The sequence below is a fragment of the Vicugna pacos genome, chromosome 12 (assembly GCF_048564905.1).
Source record: "Vicugna pacos chromosome 12, VicPac4, whole genome shotgun sequence".
Taxonomy (NCBI): Eukaryota; Metazoa; Chordata; class Mammalia; order Artiodactyla; family Camelidae; genus Vicugna; species Vicugna pacos.
The window spans coordinates 41,654,666-41,678,919 of NC_132998.1; the positions used below are offsets into that span (position 1 = coordinate 41,654,666).

General features: G+C 33.9%; 1 protein-coding gene and 1 long non-coding RNA gene across 10 annotated transcripts in view; one reads left to right on the forward strand and one right to left on the reverse strand.

The window, feature by feature from the left end:
- Positions 1-1,955: 1,955 nt before the first annotated feature.
- Positions 1,956-5,559, reverse strand: LOC140700226 (uncharacterized). The gene is made up of 3 exons (XR_012078569.1): positions 5,477-5,559; positions 4,610-4,734; positions 1,956-3,002 (listed from the first exon to the last, which is right to left on the reverse strand). It is a non-coding gene; the product is annotated as an uncharacterized lncRNA (long non-coding RNA).
- Positions 5,560-5,645: 86 nt separating this feature from the next.
- The window catches only part of MGAT4C (MGAT4 family member C), a 338,576-nt gene continuing 319,967 nt past the window's right edge, over positions 5,646-24,254 (forward strand). For all 9 annotated transcript variants that reach the window (XM_072973305.1, XM_072973280.1, XM_072973281.1 and 6 more), the window contains exons 1-2: positions 5,646-5,880; positions 18,722-18,832. The gene's annotated coding sequence lies outside the window, so the exon portion shown is untranslated. The remainder of the gene's footprint in view (positions 5,881-18,721; positions 18,833-24,254) is intronic.

A 24,254-nucleotide genomic window follows, 5' to 3' on the forward strand; every position in this document is an offset into this window, starting at 1 on the left:
ACAGAACTATATATTCAACATATAAACATATAAATTATACAATGATTTATAACATGTAAAAAAGAAAATTCTGAATTAACTCTTTGAATTATTACATATATTTGTGTATGTATATGTATAATTTAAAATATGGACTCAGAATGTTATTAAAAAGGTCCAAATATAACACTGATTATAAAATACAGAAGTTATTTTACAGTCTGAAAGTACACAACACAAAACTCTTCCTAAAGGCTGACGTGATGCTACTTCATTGTGTCCTGTTGTATTGCCACCCTCAACATGGAACTTCCTTCTCTGGGTCTGAGACAGCTACTGTGACTCTCCCATCATGTGCACACTAAGACTTTGGGGAGGAGAAATAAATAAGGTCTTTTTTTCTTTTAAGGACACAGATGGGAAGTTGAATATGTTGCTTTCATTTATTTTCCCTGGCCCTAAACTAGTCTTTGATCACATGGGGCTTCTAAGAATGATGAGAAATATAATCTGTAGGTAATTAATGAATTTAGGGGGAGTTACCAGTTTTCGATGTCAGCTAGGAAAGCATTAGCCATAGCAAAGTCTTACGGTACTATATGTGAATAAAATACAGAAATATTATTGATGTCTTATATTCAATTTAGTAAATGCACATAAATATCTGCAGATTAGTGAAAAGTATACAACCTGGAATTTTATAGATATAAATAGAAATTAGGTGGGTTTCTAAATACTTAGTAGCATATAGAAATGAAAGTATGCTTTCAGGAGAAAGAGCACAGGCCATTGATACAGAAAACCCAGAGTTGATCCTTGACTCCATAATTTACCAGCTACTTGACTTATGGTAAATTACCTTATTTATATGAGACTCAGTTTTCTCAACTGCAATAAAGGGTAAACAGTAATTCTACTGCCTCTCTCAAGGAGTTACTAGATGATCCAAGAAAGTATTGTGGATGTTGAAGCATTTTATATAGTACACTGTATTATGTAAATAAAATATATTATTTGTATATGAATAGTAAACTGACTTGACTCACATCAGGATCATAAATTTGTTTGCCAAAAGTAAGTGAAATGGTATTAGTACTTAATAAATAATCAATTAATTCTTATTTTTACAGAGGGGAACAATAATATTCTTTGTGTGAATGCTAATTCAATATTAATAATTTTATAGAATATATTCTCTGTAGAGAAATGAATTCAGTAAACAAATAGAAAGTAGTTATTTGGAAAAAACTGAAGATATTTCGATAGATTTATTTTGTTTTTATAAATGTTGAAGGATTAGATCTTGAGGAGGTTATTTTCATAAATATTTTCTGTAAGAACATCTGCAAAAATTTGAATGCACAATCATCAAAGTAAAATTTTAGTGCAAATGAATTAGGTGTAAACTGAGAGTATAGATGGTCGTTTGAAAGGCTGATGTTACAATCAAATATAAGCAGGTGCACATATTTGAATGATCATTACTCCCATATTCAGTAATTTCAATATAAAATCATTTTAAGAAGTATAGATGCAATTTTCTCTATCCTCACTGCTTATCTGTTCTTACTTAAATACTGCAAATGATTCTTTAATGTTTAAGTAAACAATTTGCCTCTAACTTTAGAGAGTTTCATTAGATTAGCAGAAGACTGAGCAGCAGCCCTGTATGACAGTCTGTGTAGTTAAACTGCCCCATATTCTCCAAATCACCTAGTAAACTTTGCTTAAAATCATCAATGAGGTATCAAGGAGAAAAGCCATGTAAAGCTACTTCCCAGTCGTACCATCTTACAGTGCGGCAACACCTGTGAAGAAGCTAGATGATGAACCAAACTTAAAAAGTACCTAGAGAGAAGGCTGGCTAAATTAAAAACTCATTATCACCATGTTGCTGATTTCTTAAGTAATAACAACATTTCTGAAATAGCATAAAGAACTGGATATAACTAGTTAATTATAAGAAAACTGTAACATACTGATTTAAATAAAGAATTTTATTATGCATTTTAAATCTTACGTTGTTCATTCATTTCTACTTATCAGTGTCTGCAGATCATAGTTCCAGTAGATACAGACGCACAAAAAATTAGCCAAATAAGGTAGTATTTTACTTAACATAAGATGGGGAGTTATATGATCATTCTCTTTTTTACTATATTCATTAAGCACATAATTATTATGTTTGTATTCTTGCTGTACATGGTGGATACTAAGCAAGGAATTAAAACAAAGTTCTTAAAATTGAAAGTTCAAAATGAAAATGTTATGGGTGAATCTAACATAATTTATGGGTCAGGAAAGATATGCCTGAAAAATTAATCTTTAAGTCAAGTTCTGATGGAGAAATAGGAGCTTGCAAAGACAAACTCTGAAAAGGATATTAGGGATAAGGTGTCCGTGGCAAGGGTGATAACATATAGAGAAGCCTAGAGGCAAAGGAAATTCCAGATGTGTGTCAGAAACTATAGAAAATTGAATAGAACTTGGACCCAGTGCAAAACTGTTGAAAGATAGGAAAGAAATAATCTACTCTGGGCAAGATAGCATGCAAAATAAGATCCCAAGCAAAATATTGACTAATACAGATTTCCATTATGTGGACAGTTTTTCTTATTTTTCAAATGATTATTCAATGTTGTATTTTTAAAATTTAACTTCTTCTTTTAGATATTTTGATGAAAATTCTATAATGAATGTATGGCCATTAAGTTAATTTCTTCTCAGTTGCCCCTACCTACACAAAACAAAAAAGAACAGAGGATCTCAGCTGGACTCTAGACCCAATAAGAGTTGGTTCTGTGTCCAATTTGTTGCAACCATCAGAATTGCAGGCCTGGATCCCGGAGGGCATGAAAATGCCACAGACCTAGTCACTGCAAACAGAGGTGTTCCAAATGCTGTTTGTTGTCAGTGTTTTCTATCATCCGTCTCCATCTTCTCCACCAGTTCATGATTTTATCTTGAAGGCAGGAACCACGTCTTAGTCATCTTTATAAGCAATTCAATACTAAGCACAGTGCCTGAAAGTAACAGGTGCTCAGTAACTATTTATTGAATGAATGGCTACATTTTTTTTAAGTTTGAAAAATTCTTATAAGTAAATTCTAACAGTGTATTTCCTCATGTAGAACAACTATTGCTAAAGACACATTATGTTTAATATATTCCAGAAAGTCACAAGCCCGTTTTATAGTGAACTAAACTTCTGTTATATCAAGGAATGCATGCAATATCAGTTATTTTAATGCCCATATTAGTTTAAACTGAGCCTTTCACCATCTGTTCCAACTCTTTAAACCGTGGATGCAAAAGAACACATTCCCCTATTACATTTGTAAAATGTAATATATAAATGATTTAAATACAGTTATATACTCTATATACTCATGAAGTAATGCTGCATGCAGCTGGAATGGGGCTCCCTTATGTTACAAACAGAAATAATAAAGCAGAAAGCCTGCTTATTCCTGACACAGAGTCTGAGGCTCTATGACTTTTTGTAATAGCACTGGAAGGTCAGGTGTTGACTATAGCACAAAACTGATTTTTCTCAGTAACGAATTTCATTTATAAACTACAATTCCGCCCATCCTCATTTTGTTAAACTGTTCATGAGTGCATTTTAATTTCTCTAAGAAATTCACATAATTCTCTGAAGTCCTTGGATAATGTCCCTATTGGAATTCTGAGTGCACTTTGTGAAACTTTATCGATTTTGCTGTGGATTCTTTGCACTGAGGCGTAAAGTCCCACCAAAATAATTGTTTACTGAGACCGATTATAGTCATCCATATAACCAGTGGCAAGAAGACATTTTAAAATTTAAGAAACATGTTTTATTTGGCCTACTAACATTGATAACTTACTGCAAAAATAATCAAAAAGGAAAATAAAATGTGTACTTTAGTGCTGTTTGTCATATCTGTATCCATTCACAATGATAAACATGTGAATGGGTTTGAGACCTACAATTTTCCAGAGAGCTATATTCATGGAAAGGACATGAAGCATAATAAGTATGTATGTTTTATACTTTAAGGGGTAGAGGAACAAGAGTTGAGGGAAAAAACATGCCAAGACTTTAAAACTCTTTTGCACTGTGTTCAGAGAACATCTTTTCCCTCCCCCACCACAAATAGAACGAGACATGTCTCATCTGCGTGTAACTGATAATGTATGCAATTTCTGCCATGGCCTAGTTAATTATTGATATTTAGTGACAGTATTTTTTAATATAGCAAGGACAAAAAATTTAAGTATCATTTCTGTGAATTTGACTGGTGGCTCTCAAACGCTTTATTTACAAAATACATTGCTCAGGGAAGAAAAACCTAACAGACTGTATTTTACCTACTGGAGTTAGCTACAGCTTTATAGACAGTCTTTAACATGCTGTTTTCTATTATTCAAGATAAACTCTACACCTATAAACACATAATACAGACACAGACACAGACACAGACACAGGCACACACACTATCCTGTAATGTGGCATAAATATTTTAAGACTATAGGAAGTAGTTCAGAAAAAGGCCATAGAAATTCTGTCAGAAAAAACAGCTGGATATTAAGTTTGAATGTGATATTCTCAATGTATTATTTTCTATTTAAGTGACAATTTAATTACCTGTACAATGTTGGTGTATTTTTGCTTTTTCCTGATTCCATAATCATAACGCTAAAAATGGTGTTCTGTTGAATTAGGCAGCAGAGACCCACCATAGGACAGTTTGCCTCCTCCTGCTGTAACTCCTGTGGAGGAGATGGAAGTGTTTAGAGAACAGGTGTATTTCATACAAACTCAGCCGCTTTACCACTCAAGATGTTTCTAGGGTTGAAGAATTGAATTATAAGTCTTCAAAACATAATGTCAATATCTAAGTAAATAAAGGTGTCTGAAAACCATCAAATATAAGGGATAAACATTTTAAAATAGGAGGCTACTGAAGAGTGGGTTCTTTATATAATAGTTGGTGTTATGTATTCTTTATTCAGATAAATTATTACTCTAAGCCTCGGTTTCCTTACTGTCCCAGGTGAGAGCAGAGAAAGAGACAAGGAAAGGGGTTTACTTCTGTAGGTAAGATTGTAGATACTCCTTCACTCTAACATTTGCTTCGACCTAAGAACCATATGGGTCAATTATAGTACATATAGGCTTCTCTGCTTATCTGTTTTCATCCTGACATGAGGTGTCAAGGTGCAGTTCTCATCTGGAGGCTTAAGACCTTCTTCAACCATAACTGCTTGTTGGTATATTTTATTTCCTGGTGACGATATGAGTGAAGTCCTTATTTTCATGCTAGCTGTTGGCCGGAGACTTGTTTTTAGCTTCCGGAGGCAGCCTCCAGTTCCTCCCAGTGGTGCCCATAGGCAGGCTATTTGCTTTCTCCAAACAACCAGGAGTCGCTCTGACACTTCACTTAAGTATCGTCTGATTAAGCCACCCATGATAATCCCCCTTTTGTTAATTCAAAGTGAAGTGATCTTTTACCTAATCACCAGAGTGATATTCCTGTCTGTAAGGACAACGGAGACGGGTCCCTCGATGGACTTCCGGCGCCCAGTGACTCAGCGGTATTATCCCGCATGCGCAGCACCCACGCGTTGTTACGTAACAGATGACGTGCGCTACGCAAGTGCACTGGTTAGCCCGTAGCTCATAGCTGGGTGGGTTCCGGCTTTGTTCGCCTTCCTGTATGAGTTGGGCGGGAGTTGCCACCACCGCCGCCGCCATGGAAGCCTGTGCACTCCGCTAGGCGAAAAAGGCAGCGCGTGTGTTCTTCGGTCTGCCCGAATCCGGGAACCTGCCAGGCTTTGAGCACCTGCAGTGCGCTGCCAAAGTCACAGATGCTGGCTACATTCACCAGAACGGGATTATACAGTGTGTCACATCAGGTACAGGAATCTTGGGAGCCACTTTAGAAACCTGCTTATCACATTAATGATAGCATGAAGCCTTTATTAACGTTTTTTCTTTAAACTTTATCTCATTCCTGTAAAGGTTCTAGTTTGTGTATGTATTATAATGTACATATTCTATTAGTGTAATAATACTTTTATGATTCATAAATATATGTATATGTTGGGATAAGTTCTCAAAATGTCTTACTATTTGATCACTTCTCTAAGAACTGAGTGTAGTGTTGAGGCTGTTGTGATGTGTGGAAATGTTATTTTTAGAAAACTAGGTCATTGGAAATGGCATCTGAAAATTTACCTCACTCTTTGTATTTACTGTCTCTAAAATTGGAGCCACAGTCAAATAGCCTGGCTTTGTTGTTCAAGCATTCCAAAAATATTCTGTACGTTATTTAAAAAGTGTGTTGATAAATAGCTTCCACAAAGAGACGAAAAATTGCCTGCTGGAATTAATAATATGAAATGATTACAATTTCCCCACTTTTGACATTTTTCTCAATCTGAAGGTACTCAGTAATATTCATTCCACATGTAGAGTTCGTAACTGTTAATATTTTCCACTCTCTTAAGTATAGCCTTCCTGAATCGTGGAAAGTAGACTGGATATGTGTGAAATCATCTCATATAATGACAAGCACGCATTGTGCTTCAGTGGGTAATTGTTGTCTTCCTTCTCGTTCCATGCTTCCAAATGAAGGTTTAGGACTGTCCTTATCCACGTAAATATTAAATGCAAATAAAGCCTAACAACGAGGTTAAGGAAGATTCAGGATGATACCATACGGAGAACTGGCAAGCTGTGGGAATCCGATATTACCGAGAAAAACGCTGGTTGCACTTTTGAGAGCTTGTAGGGAAGGGACGGCAAGGATTATGGGGACTACTCAGACAGTCAAGGTAGTGAAGCCTAGAAATCTGGTTGGAGATGTGGAATAAAATAAACAGTTAAAAATGAGGCGTGTTTTAGTTTCACAGTCTCTAATGATTGTAAGTGTTCAATCTAATAATTGAAAGGTATTCGTATCTACTCTTCTAAAATGAATCTAAAGTGGCTGCTAAAATACTGTAGGTAGCTAATAACAGATTGCTCACCTTTAAAAATAATACTCAATTCAGAGCTTTATGAGTTATTTTCTATGTTTGCCGTTTGTAGGTTTTTTCCTTCTAATTTTGCTCTTTGCATTGACAATAAAATAATATAGTCTATGGTTTTTTTACTTTAAACCTCTAGCTCTTTAAAACTACTAATTTAAAAATATTTTTAAAGTATTTTATGGCAATAGATGTTCACATGGCTTATTGCACACTGAACTATGTGAAGAGAGGGGAGAGAGAAAAATCTGTGATCCTATTTATTTTTATTCTGTTTTTGGTTTTTAACAAGGTTCTACTTAAACGGTATGTTTTGGTTTTCCTAGAGGTCCCATCATTCCTTGAGTGGATGGGAATAGGAACAATTACTGACAGACTCATCCTCAGCCATGGTCCCTCCAGTCTACAACCTATGACTAGAATTCTCTCTGGCTGAATAAATTAACATGCTATTTTCTTTTCCTTTAAAACCAAGATGACATTTCAACTATACTATATTGAAAAATAACTTTCCAAATCATAAAATCACCCACATATGAATATTTTTTATTATGTCCTGAAAGCAAGTGGACAGCAGTAAACCAGAAATAACATTATCTTTCCAGCAGGGTATGGCATGGCTTAGCTGAAATGAATGTATTCAAAAGTGAAATCAAGCACTTTCACTGAAACAATCAGAAAAAATCTATTATTTTTAAATTATCATTTTAATCCTGGATTTGATGCCATTTTTCTATCAGATCAGTAGGATTGAGTATTAATTTGCATGTTGCCTTTCATTAATTCTCTGTTGTGTGCTTTGGAAAAATTAAGTAATGAAAGTTAAATAATGAAAACTGATATGCTTAAATTGGGAAAGAAATATATATATATACGTATTTATATTTCAGCACTGTAAGTAGAATACCAGTTATGAAATTCTTTAATTCTATTTAAATGAAATGGTGATCTGTTAAACTCAATAATTCAAGGGAAATTTTTTAAAAATTGAATCTCCCTTGAAATTATAATCCTGTCATAGATTATCTATTTTATATATATATATATATGTATAATACATATGTATGTGTGTATCCTAGAGCAGTGAATTCTCAAACTGATGACTGTCATAGTCACTTAAGTTGATTGAAATAGGGGTTTCCTGAGCTATTTTGCCTACCTGAGAGTCCAGTGCAGTCACTCTTCAATAGGGTCCAGGAATTTGGATTTTAAAAATGCACCCCAAGTGTTTCTTGTGAAGGTAGTTGAGTGCCTGTCAGTAGTGGAATAACTTTACCAGATAGTGAAGTTTCTAACAGACTTTCCTTGTAAATCATAAGATAAAGAGGAAAGATAATACAAGATTCCTAAAAGATTTTACCTTATGCAGCTTTTTAAATGTGCATTTTTAACTTGGTCCACTGAGCTATCCTCAGGGGTCATACCAGGATCCTCTGCCTGTTGCAGACAAATTTGCCTACTTCCCAGATTTTCCTTAGTAAAAGGATGAAAGAGAAGTTGGCTAAAGTAGACGTATTCTGGATCAAAAATTTAAAACAGATTAAACTCTACCTCTGTTTTGTGACTCTCTTAATTCACCAGGATCATATTGCATTATCAAAGCCCTCTTAAAATGGAGAACTCCAATTATTATAATCTTAGTCATTCTTGAAAAATTTCCTTTCTGGCAGGGTGCTGAGTAAAAGAACAATACCAGACCTTGCCAGAAAGACTAGGAACATGCCTGGATATTTGAAAACTAAATATTATTAATTTTAGGAATTCAAAAACACCACTTACAAAATAACTTGAATCTGTAAGATTGTCCTCCATTTTTTCCTGCAAGCATGGATATGTGACTTGACTTATGTATTTTCCAATTTTAAAACTATTATTTTTGTAATTTTATATATACACATATTCAGAGTCTTTTCAAAGGTAAGAGTGGGAACCTCTCTGTGATGCTTTTCATCAGATTATTTTCCCTAAAATCTCATTTTCAGAGAATTATGTTTGGAAAGACTTCATTGTCCCTATGAAGGAAGAGCCTTGTTTTTGGTATTATTTTTCCTTTTTGTATTTTCAGAAATAGTAAGAGGCTTAAAAAGTCCCATTTTCCTAGTAAAATAATGTCAAAAGGAAATTTTGTAAATTCCATTAAGCAAAGCAAAATAATTATTAATAGTAAAAAAAAAAGCCTCAAATTCCCATCTAATTTGGAATGGATAAATTAGATACAGTTTAGTCATACAATGCAATAGTATACAAAAATGAAATGAACAAACATCTGCTACATGGGAGAGCAGTATTAAATCTTAAATTTAGAATGTTTTTCAAAAGAAGTCATACATAAAATAATTCCTATGGTGTTATTCCAATATTAAAAATTTCAAAAGCAGACAAAGTAACAGAAGTGAGAAGAGTGGTTACTGTAGAATGGTGGGGAAGAGGGATGCCCGGAAGGGACCGTAAAGCAGGATTTTATGCTCCTGGACATAGTCTGTAATTCAATTCGTTTAAAAAAACTGGATCAACAAATATATTAACTTTGTAAAAGTTCATCAAGTTGTACAGTTAAGAATTGTTCACCTCATTTTATGTGGGTATTTGTTGTTTTTTAATTATCCTCTTCAAATTAAAATTTTATTTTTTTTACAGCAGTTTTAGGTTCACAGCAAAATTGAGGGGAAGGTACAGAGATGTCCCACATACATGTCCCTGCACATGCATAGCCTCCTCCAGTAGCAACATCCTCCACTAGAGTGGTACATTTGTTACTATTAATGAACCTACATTGACATGTTATCACCTCAATTCTATAGGTTATATTATAGTTCACTCTTGGTATTGTACATTCTGTGTGTTGGGACAAATGTATAATGGCACATATTCATCATTATTATATCGTACAGAATATTTTCACTGCCCTAAGAATCCTTTATGCTCCAGTTCACCCTTTGTCCCTACCCCCAACCACTAATTTTTTTTATCATCGCTATAGTTTTACTGTTACCATGAATTGTCCAGAATGTCATATAGTTGGTATCATACAGTATACAGTCTTTTCAGATTGACTTCTTTACTGATTTGCATTGAAAGCCGTGACTTTCATGGCTTGATTGTTCATTTCATTTAGCACTGAATAATATCCCAGTGTCTAGATATACCACAGTTTCTTTATCCATTCACCTACTGAAGGACATTTTTATTGCTTCCAAGGTTTAGAAATTATAATTAAAGTTGCTATAAATATCTGTGTGCAAATTTTTATATGATCATTACCCCCATGAACCACAGCAGTGACACAGTTGGGGAACATGTGGAGGGGGAAGGGCTCTCGGGAAAGAGGAGGGGTTCTCACCCTCTTGCCAGGAACTTGGTTATTAACTTTGCTTTTTTGTAGGCAAATTCTGAAAGAAAACCAATAAATGTACCTAAACCATCAAAAAAAAAATTTCAAGTCCTCTAGGTAAATTCCAAAGAGTATTGCTAGATTATATGCCAAGTGTATGTTTAGTTTTGTAAGATACCATCTGTTTTCCAAAGCTGCTGTTTTGTTTTGCATTCCTACCAGCAGTGTGTGAGAATTCCTTGCCAGCATATGGTGCTGTCAGTGTTCTGGACTTTGACTATTCCAACAAGTGTGCAGTGGTATCTTGTTGTTTTACTTTGCATTTCCCTGATGACATATGATGTGGACCATCTTTTCCTATGGAGCAGCATTTGCATCTGTCTCTCTTCCCTGTTGAGGTATCTGTCAATGTTTTGGACCTATGTTTTAATCAGGTTATTTCTTACATGTTGAATTTTAAGAGTTCCTTATATATTTTGGATAATAGTCCTTTATCAGATGTAGCTTTTGCAAATATTTTCTCCCTATTATGGCTATCTGTTCATTGCCTTGACATTGTCTTCTAAGGAGTTTATTTGTTAGATGATACACATGAATGTTGGTTGGCACCCCAAGGTATTCAAAAGTGGAAGCTGAAGGCCCTAATAAAGAAGAAGATATGCAGAAAGAAGAAAGAAAATAACTTACGTGATATGTAAAGCACTCAAATTAGCACCTAGCGCATAGAAAGGATTCAACAAACATTAACTGCTACAATAATGAGAAAAAGTAAAAAGAAGAAAGAAGAAAATGGGGCAAGGAGACAGGCATAATTGAGAGCAGAGAGAAGTCAGAGGAAAATAAAAGGAGCAAAAAAAGGAAATAGAAATAGTATTAACTGTGACTATTGAGATTCAAATTCAATTTTCATTTAACTGTCTTTTTTTTGCATGCTACTTTATAATGTTTTATTTTATAGTGATACTCAGTGTTGTCATATACTATTATTATGTTTGTTTAAAATCTTTAAAACTAATAAGAAGACCAGCTTATTTATTATGAAGGAGTTTATTATATTCCATTAAGAGATTATTATCATAAGCTTTTTATGTAAGTACAATTTTGTGCATACTTAATTTAATTAAGTTTCGAAATCTGTGCAGATGAGTTAAAGGGATAAGTGTGCGCATTTGACATATGTTTCACAGAGAAGATGAAGTTCTAAATGATATGAAAGAATAAGGTATGAAGGACCATCTTTGTTGCATAACTCCAAGAACACCATTTACCTTTATAAATAGTAGTTTTTTGGAGTTGTGCACTGCTATGATCTATATGAAATTCAATTTCTCCTACCTTTTTCTTTGCCTATTCATCGTATTTTTTCTTAGTATTAATAATTTTTATTGAGCTATGACTTACAAACAATAAAATATATCAATTTCAAGTGCATATTTTGATGAGTTTTGATAAATGTATGAAGCCATGTAACTACTATCACAACATGATACAGAAGAGTTTCCTCATTTTAAACAGTACTTTTTTCAGTCAATATTTCTGCTTCCACTCCTATGTTCAGCAAATAATTGATCTACTTTCTGATAGAATCTGAATTTTTTTAATTATATTAAAAATCACAGAAATTATTTTACTCTTTGGAAGAGGCAAAACAATGTTAACTGACTTAAATTTGAGATGACTAGTCATATACATACACTCATATTCTGAAATACTAGGTTAGTTGACATAATAAAATATCATGACATATGCATATCACAACAAAAAAAGATGAATAAAGACATGACCCTCCCTGAGATTTTATTTATATCTTCTTGTGTTTTCTTGTATTACTCTTTGTTGCTTTTATTGTTCTTATGTCTTTTCTCTTTTCTCTCTTTTGTTTATACTTGGTCTCATCACTATTTAAAGAGATCCCACTTTTTTCTAACGAAATATTAAGGGAGACTATAAACCAAGGCTACTTAAAGCAATAAAAGTTACAATGAGATCAGACTTCTGGTCAATCCATGAGCTTATTATTGAAAGCAGTTCCATTAAATTTGTTTCTTTTTGAGCTATAACTGATGCTTGTGCAATGCAATGATTTTATGTAGTAATAAATAATAATCTCTAAACTTTTATAAGTATAGACACAGTTCTTAGTACTTTAAGTTATGGCTGAGATACTTTCAGTCTTTTTTTTTTTTCGCTCAAACTGAAGTGCTCAGTCACAGTTACATAAACAGAATTCTGCTCAAAGAAAGGATGTCTTTTTGGAATACTATTTCTGCTACAGGGTCACTGTTCTACAATATCTGTTCTCCTTGGTATTATTAATCTTTTTGTTCATTTTGTATCATTATATTTCAAGCTTATCTATTATATGAAACGGTAGTGATACAGTGGCCAAGCCATCCTGTTACTAGTGCGTGATATAATAATGTATTTAGATGAAAGCGTATTTTGTAAGTTCATGTATAATTCTTTCACTTACAACGTGTAAAGGTTTATTCTAGGCGATTCAGACGTTATCTTTTTGTCTTCTCACAATCAGTCAGGAAGATGAATATTACCATCTCTTTCACAGGTAAGGAAAATGAGCCATAGCAAAAATATGCAACTTACAAAATTTACATATATTCAGGCCTGTTTTTGTATCACTGTGATAAACACAGTTTTTCCTCCAGGGCTAATTGCATTCATATATATCAGAAGAATGAGTTACATGATGAACTGTAATCCCTGATAGCAATTTCCATTTTCTTATGTGAACATTGGATAACATAGTAAACAATACATAAAATGCAAATGAGTAATGTGAGGGAAAAAAGCAACAAGATAGTGTAAAGGATAAAATACTACTTTATGTTTCTCCCTTTTCTAAGACATTGATTTTGTAACTCTGCACAAAAAAGCAAGCTTTTTTTTCTCTGTCAGAACCCCAAGAAGTTTTATAAAAAGATAGTGTAAAATGAATACAGAACAGTATCTGTGCTACAACGGTGACTAAATTTATTTTGAAAAAATGCATTATTTACCCTGACAATGTCTTCTAGAGAAGCCTTCCAGGGCTAAGTAATTATTCAAATGGCTATTTTCCTACTGCAATGTTCTAACCTTATCGCTGTGATTTGTTTTCATTATCAGGACAAAATAGACTATTGCCTTAGCAATACATTTTCACAAGCATTTCAAATTCTGTTCTAAAGAACATATATCATAATGATTGTATTATATATTTGGTATATAAATATACACATATATATATTGAAAAAGTTTTATTGAAACATACATATCCAGAAAAGTGTAGACTCTTAAGTGAATAGCTCAGTGAATTTTCATTGTGAACATCTCTGTAAGTGTAACCTTAGTAGGAAAGAATATATTACTAGCATTTCAGCAAACTATTTCATACATCTTCCTAGTTATTTTCCTCAGTCAACCCCAAAAATAACAAGTAGGCTGACATCTATTAATAAATTAGTTTTGACCATTTCTGAAGCCTATGTAAATGGAATCATACAAGACACTCTGTGTGTGTCATGTTTTCTCAGCATGTGCAAAAGACTCACTGGTGTTCTTGTGTATAACAGTAGCTAATTATCATTGATTATATTTTCTTATTTACATGAATATTCTGAAACATATTCATCCATTTTGGTGCTGATGGACATTTGTAATTAAAAATTTTCATCTGTTGGCTATTGTTGTGAGGCAGGGTACAGCTCAGTGGTAGAGGGTCTGCTTAGCATGCCCAAGATCCTAGGTTCAATCCCCAGTACCTCCATCATAAATAAATAAATAAATAAACCTAAATACCTCCCCCTGCAAAGAACAAAGAGATCAAGTTTTTGCTATTGCAAAGAGAGCTCTCATAAACAACCTAGTGTATACCTTTTGATGCCATATTCGTATACTTTTTGAGTATAAAATCAGGATTGTAGCTGTTGGGTCATGGTGTAAGTATATTTTCAGCTTCAGTATATGCTGACAGTTTTTCAAAGTACTTGTGCCAACTTGCTAATCTTTAAGCGGTGTATAAGTTCCACTTGTTCTGCATTCTTCCCAAATCTTGAAATAATGTTTTAGGCATTTTATTCAGTATGATGAATATTTCCCTGTAGAGACATACTGTTGAGCACTCCTTCCTAGGGTATTGGCCATTTGGATATCCTTTTGTGTGAAGTGCCTGTACAAATATTTTTGCCTTTAAACATTAGATTGATTATCATTTTCTTATTGATTTCAGTTATATTAACACATTTACTGTAAATGTTATTGCAGCATAATTGACATAAATTGAGCTATACATATTTAAAAGTGTGCAATTTGATTAGTTTTGACATATGTATATACTCAAGAAAGTAAAACAATCAAGATAATGAACTCATCTGTTACCCACAAAAAGTTCCTTACGACCCTTGGCTATTCCTCACACAAGCTCTACCACCCCTCTTTTCTAGTCTCCAGGTGACAACTGATCTGCTTTCTGTCACTGTAAATTAGTTTGCATTTTTGAGATTTTGTATAATTAAATCATACAATATGAACTCATCCTGTTTCACTCCTTTCACTCAGCATAATTACTTAGAGATGGCATCTGTATCATTGTACATATCAGTGGATCATTGCTATTGGGGAATTGTTTAATGAATATAGAGTTGATTTTGCAAGATGAAAAAGTTCTAGAGATGGCTGTACAGTAGTGTGAATATACTTAACACTATAAAACTGTATACCTAGAAATGGTTAAGATGGTAAATTTTGTGATATGTTTTTAACACAAAAATATAATTTAAAAACTCTTGTTTTTAGCTTAAACAGTTGGTGAATTTTACTAAAATTAAAAAAGAAAACTAGAGAAAATTGAGATTTGCCAAGACATGGTAGAATCAGTTGTTTTGCTTTGGCCATGTTTGAATTTTAAAAATGCCTGCTTGACAGCCAAGAACTGAGATCAGTAAACAGATGGAGAATGGCATTTGGAGTACAGTGGAGAGGTCAGGCTGCAGATATAAACTTGGTAGTCAAAAGGATATAGATAATAATTAAAGCCATGGACTTGGATGAGAACACCTACAGGGAAAGTGTAGATTGAGAAGAGAAAGGAGTCCAGGACCAACCAGCTTGTATTCCAAACATATTATTCAGGCAGTAGCGGAGAAGCCAGAAAATGAACCTATGATTAAAAGACCTGTAAGTTATGATAAACATCATAAGCATGTGGCATCACTGAAGCCAAGAGTAAACAATGTTTCAAGAAGGAATTAGTTAACTGGCTTCAGACACTATTGAGTTGTCAAGAAAGATGAGATTTATTTTAATGGATTGTGCATATGGATATTCTATAAGAATAAGTTGAGAAGGAATTGGAAAATGAGAAAGTAGATCTTTTGAGGTATTTTTGAATAAATAAATATGTTGATATGAGAGACAAATGGGTTGGTGGGAGGGTTTTATCTTTCAATACAGGGAAAGGTTAAAGCAGGATTTTAAATGATGGGAATGATTCAGTGCAGAGGGAGTAAATGATGTGAATGAGAAGCATAGCATGAGAAAGTTCCTTGAACTCCAGAAGGGTTCACAGGTAAAGTACAAAGGAGTTTGGTAGATCAGTAGGGTGGATTAGGAGAGTTGGAAGCTCCTGTACAGTGGCTACTATTTTCTCAGTGAGGAGAACATAAGGCAACACTATCCATTACCATTAGGAAGACTGAAAATAACATAAAGAAAAGGAAAATGTTTATCTTGTTCACTGTTGTATCCTAAGAACTTAAAGAATCTGTTACCTAGTAGATATTTAATAAGTAACTCTTAAATTAAAAAAAAATGTTTTAAATAAAATCACAAGGAATTACCTTTTCAAAGGTAATTTGCTAATTATTTCTAAAATTCATTAGGCCTAGGAAGAGATCTTTGAGCTCCACAATGTATCACAGCTTCAAATACATTATAGGAATTCTCTAAATGTTTATTCCCCATTTCGAACCAGCAAACTAAATCACATAAACTTGTTTTGTCTTGTTAAATTGTTTTTTTTTTAAATTGAAGTATAGTTGACTTACAAAATTATATTAGTTTCAGGTGTATAGCATAGTGGTTTGCTATTTTTATAGATTTTACTCTATATAAAGTTATTATAAAATATTGGCTATATTCCCTGTGCTGTGCATTACATCTTTGTAACTTACTTTATACCTAGTAGTTTGCACCTCATAATCCCCTTCACCTATCTTGCCCCTCTGCCCACCCCTCTCCCCTCTAGTAACCACTAGTTTGTTTTTTGTATCTGTGAGTCTGTTTTTGTTTTGTTACAGTTGTTCATCTGTTTTATTTTTTAGCTTCCACACATAAGTGAAAACATACAGTATTTGTCTTTCTCTGATTTATTTCATCAAGCGTAATACCCTCTAGGTCCATCCATTTTGTTGCAAATGGCAACTTTTCATTCTTTTTTTGGCTGAGTAATATTCCATTGTGTATATATACCACATCTTTATCCATTCTTCTGTTTCTTAGATTGCTTCCATATCTTGGCTATTGTAAATGATGCTACTGTGAACATTGGGGTACATACATCATTTTGAATAGTGTCACCTCACACCTGTCAGAATGACTATCATCAAAAAGACAAGAAATAAGTGTTGGCAGGGCTATGAAGAAAAGGGAACCCTAGTATACTGTTGGTAGGAATGTAAATTGGTACAGCCTCTATAGAGAATAGTATGAAGTTTCCTCAAAAAATTAAAAATAGAACTACCACATGATCCAGCAGTTCCATTCCTAAGAGATTGAAAATTCAGACTGTTTTTTTCAATCTTGGAAATAGTGTTTTAGAAGAACTGGTTTAAGACGTAGTTGAACAACATCAGAAGGTCCTACCACTAAGAATTTACTACAGTAATTTGTCAAATCTTTTCTCTTTTGTGAGCCTCAGTTTTCCCATGTGTAAAATGGAGAACATTAATACCCTCTTCACTATTCTGATGAAAGAATTAAATAAGAATATGTTAGTGGAAAATTTTATTATGGCAAATGTTACATAATAAGGCAGATTTTAGTTCACTGATAATCAGCCTTAGAAAAAAAAAGTATAAAGGGCATGTTTCTCCACACTCAAAGGTTATCCCTCTGTTTTTCTAGAGGAGCTGTATACGTTATCCCTCTGTAGTATTCTGAATTTATAGTCAAAATCTTTAAATGGCACTGACATCTACAAATAAAAATAAGGAATTTTCAAGGCTTTAGGTTTTTAAAGATGTTACTTTAAAAGGTTCAACAATACATAGAATTTTACACTTGTAGAATACCTAGATTTTTACTTGCTTCTGGAAGACACATCTTATAAATTGTCATAATCTGTCGTTTTTAGAGATTTATATAATCATAATTTGTATAATCACAAATTGCTTTGATATACTTGTTTAGCATGTATGATTAAAAAAAAGCTACCAGATATAAAAGTCAAAAAAAAAAAACCAACAAAAAAACCCCAAACACCCATAGCATTAATTTATATTTTTTAAATGGCAGCACTGCTGATAACTGTTAACCAGCCTTTATACACTTAAGAAGCAAGGCAAAGGTCACATACTCACGTAGTTGTCAGATCAATGTATTGCTCAGATTATTGTAAGAAATGATACAATTTGAGGCTGTGTTTTTCATTGAGGCTAATTTTTTAACCTAGTTCACTTTTTCTTGATAACAGGAACATTCCACTCATAGTTACAATCAGTTAATGCTCCCATAAAAACTAAATGTTTAAAAATAAGGAAAAAGTCCAGACTGTATAACTCCTTCATTACTCCCATAAGAATTAAAGGATGTGGTTGTATTTGGACCCCTTTGAAAGTTTGGGCAAAGTAACAGTGGAATATTTAAGCCATAGAAATGCAACATAGTTGGTCTCAGACTCTAGGGTATGTTGTAGGCATTATTGATGTGGCTCCCATGCAAAGTAGAGATATGGAATTGTCACTTTCATCAAATAATGAAAGTTACCTAACAATACTGATAACTCATTGTCCTATAAATAATGGATTGAATATTGTCAAACTTAAAAATAAAGACATACAGATACAGACATATAGAGAAAAGTAAATTATTGGATGACATCATCTTGATTTAGACAGCGTTTTTTTTTTTTTTTAAGTCTTGAACCACACTTTCCGAACCCAAAGGTACTGACGTGGTAGTAGAACTCACAGTCACAAATTCAGGGTTTCTTTAAACATATTAATGTCAGCAATGGATAGAGAAAACCAAACAGCAAGTGTTGAAAGTAGAAACGTAATTGGCCTGTTTGGAAAAAGTCTACTAGAGTAACAGTGACCAGATTCAACATGCAAGTGCCATCATGATGAATGTTTACAACACTTTTTTGAGAGCCAATTATACTGTTTTTTTGTGCAGGGACTGGAGATCAGCCAGATCAGTTGTATGCACAAAGCCGCTTTGGGTCTGTCTTTTCAAACAAGAGCTGCAGAAAACGTTATAGCAAGGTTGAAGCTTTATTCCACTTCGGTAAGAGAAGCTTTCTTTTTTCTTTGCTATGGTGAGAGTTTGATAAGAAATCCTTTTAAGCCATAATGTGGTTAGAGAGAAGTGAAGCTGTTCTATGTTACAAGTCATAAAATGTTTTCTTTTCTTTTGAACTGTTTTTTTCATGATGCTTTTTGCCCGTACATTACAGTGAAATAAAACCGGAACCACTAAGTCATACTGCACATGTTAAATTTGTACTGGAGGTAGGGGAGTCTTAAATTCCTCTTTTGCTGAGTGAAATGTCGTGCTATTGTATGTTTTTTACTGTAGATCTCCCAGTCAGGACAGAAGGGAAAAAGTCAGTATTCTGATACCGTGGCTGAGAGAGAATCCATGTGTTTAAGATTTCCCCTGACCAGGGATGTTATGAATGCTCAGCAGCTCACCACCATAAAGCTTCAAGAACCCAACCAAATTTGGCCTTTGGGTTTACTTGCAGGCATCTCTGATCACTGTAGCTTCCTTTCATTTTAAAAATTGGAAAAGCTGGAGATAGTAATTCTGGATGAGTTTGTCTGCTTATGGCTTTTGTCACTTTAGCTCTAAATAATATAATGGTACACATATATATAAAATACAAGATTTTGTTTTTCACATACATTTCTTTGACCTGTAATGTGCTTAAATATTACTGTATAAATGTCTACCTGTTAGAAACTCTACCTGAATTCATATCTGTCTAAAATAACAGGAAATGGTTGAGAATATAAATATATGTGTGTATGCACAATTAATTTTAGATAATGGCAGATTTCTACATTAGACTAATGTAATCCCTGCCAAAGCTTATCATTTTAAGTTTGCATTTATATAGTTTTTCATTTTCTTGGTAAGCGTTTGTTCAGAAAATGATGATGCAAAATCAAAAAGACTTAACAGCCAATCAGCTGCATTGAACTTGAACACTAAATCTATTTTTTAAAGTGAACTTGTCTGTAGTTTTCAGTAGCTCAATTACATATGGGATTTCATAGACAGATAGGTAGATCCATGAGAGATTTGAATATAAATCTTTTTAGGAATTTATCCTACAGTAGTATTCCCAGCTTCAAAGATATTAGCAGCTGGCAGTATTCAGTCTAAAAAAAATCACTAATAAATATTCATGTTTATTTGATCATTTTAATAAGTATTTATTAACTATCTACCTTACTAAATATTTCAAGGAGAAGAAATTTGTAGCTTATAAAAGAAATATAATGTGTAATATCTCTTCATATTTAAGGATGATTCAACAGATGTACTTGAAAATTGTTTATAATGAGGTTTTAGCTAAGGATAAATCCTTAAGAGTGTCTTACACGCAGAGTCAGGAACAGTCAGGGACAACAATGAATGCAATGAGAATAAATTTTTAAGATTAAAAAATAATTCCACCCTTTACTATATGAGCCTGAAAAACTGTAACAATGCCATTTTCCCCTTTTACCCTCTTCTAAATAATGTGTACATTTAATACAACCCACTTTAAGTACTTAAGCTGTGTACATTGTACTGAAAGAAATATAGACAGCCTTGCCCTTGAAAGACAGTCTGATCTAAAGAGGAGCTGAAGAAAAAAAATTATATTACCTGAGTCCATATAGTTAAAATAGTAAGAATAATAAAGTTAATACCTTGTGATTTCTTAGAGTGCTTGTCGCCCTTTTGGGCACCTGCAGCAGGCAACAACAGCAGCAAAAAGCCCAGTTCCCTTCATTTCTACCTTTCTCAATTTTGAAATTAATTTCAGATGGACGAAAGTATTTTTCTAGGACAAGAGCCATGTTTAATGGTATGTATGTATGTGTGTGTGTGTATATATATTTATATTTTCCTTTCATTATTACCTTTGCCTTTAGAAACTACACTTGTTATCTCTCTCCCCCGCACACACAGACACACACACACACATTATTTCACAGGACAGGAAAGGGAAGCAAGTATAGATAGCACTTGTGCCCCCGATGAGTGTGGTCCAATAGGACCTAACAGAATGTTTTACCTACAAGCCTTTACTTTTATTATTTATGCCGAGAACATGGTTTTTCTATTGTCTCATGTCCAGCTTTTATGTGTCCTTTATGGGTCAGAATAGAGGCCATTTTATATCATGGTGTCTTCCCAGCACGCCTCATGCCCCAGTCCAGCAAAATGATCTCTTCTCTTTTGAAACATTCTTGTCACTTTGTCATTGTGGCAAAAAGACTGAAGTTGAGGAACAGCATGTAAATGTTTCTCTTCATAACCACAAAGACAATTTGACACCTTTGTCACACAGTCCCTTCCTCTGGGCGTTGTTTCAGGAATCTGCTTTTTTAAAAGTTGCTTGTTAGAAAATTATTTTTTATTTCTTTAAAAATTTCCTTTGTCTTCCTTGCCCACCTGCTTTTCTTACAGCTGATGATCTTGCCTTCCATTTCCTAGAGAAAATAGAAATCATCTGGTGAGTTCACCCCATTCTTTTGCCTCCAAATCTAAAAGCTTAGTTCAGTCTACGCCATCCCTCTCTTCCGTCCACCTTTTATGGTGGGAGGAAACACCCAAACTTGAATCCACGCTCAACTTCTCCTCTCCTGTGAGTTCTCAGGTATTCACCTCCATCTGTCAGTTCTCCATTCCTAATCATCAGCTTTATTTTCTCCGTAAGATCTTTCCCGCTTGTGTTAAATTAAGTACATACCTACCAATCAGTGGTAGAGCTGGCACGTTCCCTTGACGATCCATCCATATTCCTGCCACTCTTCACAAACTGCTCAGAGTTTTTTTTTCTCCTCCAGACATCATTTTCATGACCCTGTCTGCCACCAGTTCTCTCTAATCTTACTCCACCTTTGTGACTCTTCTGAACTTTCTCAGGAAACCGTGTGGCTATTTTTGCTAAATCCATTGGCCACTCTTCAGTTCTCATTTTAGTTTCCCACAAGCATTTAAAGCTTGACGATTCAATCCTTTTTGAAATATTTTGAACTTAACTTCCTTGGTACCACATTCTCATGGTTTTTTTTTTTTTTTCTCTTGGTTGATTTTCTTACTTTTTGGTAGTTTCTTTTCCTACTTTTTTTCTTTTCTGGGCTATGTGATAAAGAGTTCCACAAAACTCAGTCATGGGCCTCATACTCCTCTCCCAGTTTCCCCCCTCACTCCCTCTCTCCATGGTCTTCATTACTATAATTTAAAAACATGTTTAAATATTTAGCAGCAGTCTTACAGTTATGTGCACCAATAGCTAGTGCATCCTTTGATAAAATAGGGATATGCTTGACAGGCTCATTAGATTTGGGATCGGCTAATAAAATACCCTCCACCCTAAACAATATTTGACTAGGTTCTACCATGTTTCTATTTTTATTTCTTTCTATTTTACTGCTGAATGTCACTGTCTTGTTTCATAAATACACTATTTCTTTAAATACACAAAATAATGGAAATGGACAGAGGGGAAAGCATGAAAAAGGAGTAGAATAAACAGATGTTGTTATACTAAGATATTCTTACCTTCTGGCAAAATAAGAAATAAGTAATAAGAGCGAACATATGAGAAATGGTGCAAATGCTGATACAGTTATCTTTATTTTGAACTCTGTGAGATTCACACAGAGATTTATAGTGGAAAGTTTTTAATCAAATCGAGAAGAAATGTCTGAGAAAAAGGCATAGCTGTAAAAGTTGTGGCAGTTAAGCTCTTTTGGGTTATAACAAACAAGGAGAAAAATAAATTGCTTCAGCCATTATTATGAAGAATATATTTTGAAATAGAGTTTACTTAAAAGCAAATATTACTTTTATTGAAGAATATTAATAATTATATGACAGACTCCTCCAGATTATATTTGAACGTTTGTCCAGGATAAAAATTACCAAGAAATAAGACTAAAGATAATGCAGAAATAATGAGAAATATTGGGGAACAGGAGAATGACTTGTCACTAATGACAAAATACAGCCTATTCTAAATAGACAGTGAGAATTTCAACGTGGGAAATAAGAGGTCAAGGAAATTTTAATCAGCTGCAGGCTAGAAGGGAGGAAGAGAAGTAAACTGAGCACAGGGCTGTATTCAGAAAAAAGTAAAAGGATTATACAAGGGAGGAGGGTATAGCTCAGTGGGAGAGTGCCTGCTTAGCATGCATGAGGTCCTAGATTCAATCCCCAGTACCTCCATTAAAAAATAAATAAATAAACCAAATAACCCTAATAACACCCTCTCCCCAGAAAAAAGCAAAAAGATTATACAATATGTCAATGAATAAAGGTTAGTGTGTCGTGTGTGTGTGTGTAACATATACTGTGATGTATAGATTGATATCTCTGTCCATCATAATCACACTTCATTTTGCCTTTGACTTGATTTTTCTAGATGCACTATTTCTGGTAGAAACTCAAATATGATAATACCAACAGAATTACTTGCCTTAGCTCTTTTTTGATTTATTCACATTAAATGCCACCTCCTCAGACAGACTGCTGTAGCTTCCTGCTCCTGTGGTCACGGTGTATACTCTTACCACACTTTTTCGTCATATAATTTACAACTACTTGATACTTTATTATTTTCTTATTTGCTTTACTTTTCGCTTTTAGACTAAAGAGAACTAAGTTTAACACTCTGTGGGAAGTGTGTGGTACCTTCAATAAAAACACTGTGATTACTCTAGTTTGGTTATCGTGGCTGTTCGTTTTTCGGATAGTCTGTTGTGTAATTATTGTGACATGTAAAAAACACCCATAACATTATTTTGTTAACCTAACACTTACAGCCAACAGTCATGCATGCACACACACATGCACACACACAATATACTAAAGAAGTCTATGACATTTACTTAGAAGAGTAAAAAATAAAGGGATTTCTTTTTTTATTTTTTTCTCATTAATTCACATATCTTTTTGTGAGAAAACACTGTTTCCTGATAAGAATAAATAAACTTGATCCCTGTAAGTAATTTATGGTAATTGTTCTCATTCATTCCTCTTAATTCTTCAGCAACATTAGTGGTTAAGGCCACAAGGTCCTGTGTTTGACAGCCTTTGTTTTATATCTTCTACAACTCTTTACTGTCTGTGAATTTAGATAAAGAATATAAACTCCCTTGTCAATAGAATGAACATAACAACATTTTCATCTCCGTATGTCTTAACATGTTAAAACATTTCTAACTATGTTGCAGCATTGTAGTGATACAGTGTGTGGTACTCCCCACCTCCTATCAAAGTGGTGGCTCTAAGTATGAAGTACTTGTTCATTTATGCTGCACATCATTCCATGAAGAAATCTAGACAGGGAGCATCAAACCTGCACACTAAAGGGAGAAGAGGGCCCCTCCTCAGGAAACACGACCCTCTTCTTTTCTAGAAGTCTGCACAAGAAATCTTGAAGAGGAGCATCCCAAACCTGGGATTGCCCTTCTTCGCCAATACC